The sequence below is a fragment of the Mustela nivalis genome (assembly GCF_964662115.1).
Source record: "Mustela nivalis genome assembly, chromosome: 4".
Taxonomy (NCBI): Eukaryota; Metazoa; Chordata; class Mammalia; order Carnivora; family Mustelidae; genus Mustela; species Mustela nivalis.
This window is the reverse complement of record NC_139023.1, coordinates 67,261,295-67,263,409: the sequence shown is the minus strand read 5'-3', so window position 1 is coordinate 67,263,409 and position 2,115 is coordinate 67,261,295. Positions and strand designations below refer to the sequence as shown.

Here is a 2,115-nt window from a genome sequence, read left to right as displayed (position 1 = left end):
ATGTCTAAAGGTTTACACCAGGGCTCTCTATTCTATTCCATTTGTCTCTATGTCTGTCTTGATGTCAGTACCCACTTTGTAGTCAGTTTTGAATTTAGGAGCTCTGAGTCCTCCTGCTTTGTTCTTCCTTCTCAAGATTGTTTTGACCATTGAGATTCCACATAAATTTCAGGATGGATTGTTCTATTTCTGCCAAATGTCTTGTTGAGATTCTGATACAGATTGCAATTAATCTATAGATTGCTTTCGGTAGTATTGTTATCTTACTGATATTTCATCTTCCAGTTCATGAACATGGGACATCTTTCTAGTATGTCTTTGTTAATTTCTTTCTGCAGTGCTTTGTTATTTTCGATGTAAGTCTTTCACTTCCTTGGTTAAGTTTATTCCTAAGTATTTTATTCATTTTGGCCTTATTATATATGAGATTGTTTCCTTAATTTCTTTTTTGGATTCTTCTTTTTTTTTTTAAAGATTTTATTTATTTATTTGACAGACAGAGATCACAAGTAGGCAGAGAGGCAGGCAGAGAGAGAGATGGAAGCAGGCCTCCTGCTGAGCAGAGAGCCTGATGCGGGACTTGATCCCAGGACCCTGGGATCATGAGCTGAGCCAAAGGCAGAGGCTTTAACCTACTGAGCCACCCAGGTGCCCTGGATTCTTCTTTTTTATTTTTTATTTTATTTTTTAAAGATTTTATTTATTTATTTGACAGACAGAGATCACAAGTAGGCAGAGAGGCAGGCAGAGAGAGGAGGAAGCAGGGTCCCTGCTGAGCAGAGAACTGGATGTGGGACTCAATCCCAGGACCCTGGGATCATGACCTGAGCCGAAGGCAGAGGCTTTAACCCACTGAGCCACCCAGGCATCCTGGATTCTTCTTTTTTAGTGTATAAAAATTTTCATGATTTTTCACATTCTTTAAAATCTAACCATAGCAGACTTGCAGAAAAATGTATAGAACATGAGTGTACCACCTGTCACAAAATGAAATTCGTGTGTCCAGCTCCAGGTCAAGAAATAAGAGTATCATCAGCCCAGCTGGTGCCACCTCCCAGCACTTCTGTTTTCCCCAGAGAAAACCACTGTCCTCATCCTCATTTCTTTCTTTCTTTCTTTCTTTCTTTCTTTTTTTTTTCTTTCCTAAATTGTTGATGAACATTACTTATATCAGCACTTACTTACATTAGCTGGAGAGTATTTTATCTTCTCCATGCCATACTGTGAGAACCACTAGTGATGTGGTGGAACTTGGGACTGTTCCCAAGGCCATGTTCTCAGGGCCTGCATATGTCAGTCCTCGCATCTCCCTATGCTTGTGGACTGGTCTGGTGCTCTCCTGGGTGTCAGAATTTCTTCTGATAGCTTTATGAAATGGATTGATGAAGATAACCTGGATGCATTTGTACATGGAATCTTTGCCGATCCAGTAAGATTTCAAGAGTCTTAGAGCCCCACTATGGTGTCCAGCTTGCTTTTCTGTGACAGACTATAGGCTTTGGGCAAACTTGAGCTGTTAGCACCATGATGGACAGGCTTGCTCTAGGTCACACCCTTAGGAGCTGGGTGTTTGCAGCTACCGTGACACACAAGAATCTGACAGATGACATAACCTTGCTTGGCCTTGTACCCTCGTCTGTGTACTTTATTAGGTCAGGTTGGGCAGGGGGCCAGTGGAGCCCAGAGAGCTGGTGGTCCTGCCAGCGTGCACCTTGAGAACAAAGCACATTACATTGGACTGTTTCTTCCTCCATAGCTCCTGGATGTACCTGTTTGAATACCTTTGAGCTGATGGCTGCCAATGGAAGGAAAGACCCATCGTCCTGATTTCTAACTCCACGAATTCATTCTGTCTGCTTGGAACTTCACATAGAGGAATCATGCAGTGAGTACCTTTCGTCTGGCTGCCTTGATCGACACTGTGTTCAGGAAGCTCATTCCTAGAGCTGTGTGAGGCGGTAGGCTACTCGTCTCATTTGTAGACTATTTCCTTGTGTGCAAATATAACGTCCTACCGTCAGCGGCCATCTGGGTCATTTCTAGTTCAGTGCTGTTCCAGGTAGCACTGCTAAACATGCTTGTGCATGTCTGTTGGTGAACATGTGTGGGTCTCTG

The 2,115-nt window shown here is 43.0% G+C and overlaps 1 pseudogene across 1 annotated transcript; it reads right to left on the bottom strand.

Annotated features, from left to right (window-relative positions):
* Positions 1 to 1,186: 1,186 nt before the first annotated feature.
* LOC309863101 (large ribosomal subunit protein eL15 pseudogene) lies at positions 1,187 to 1,883 on the bottom strand (annotated as a pseudogene). The gene has a single exon. The product of its transcript is annotated as a large ribosomal subunit protein eL15 pseudogene (transcript).
* Positions 1,884 to 2,115: the final 232 nt, after the last annotated feature.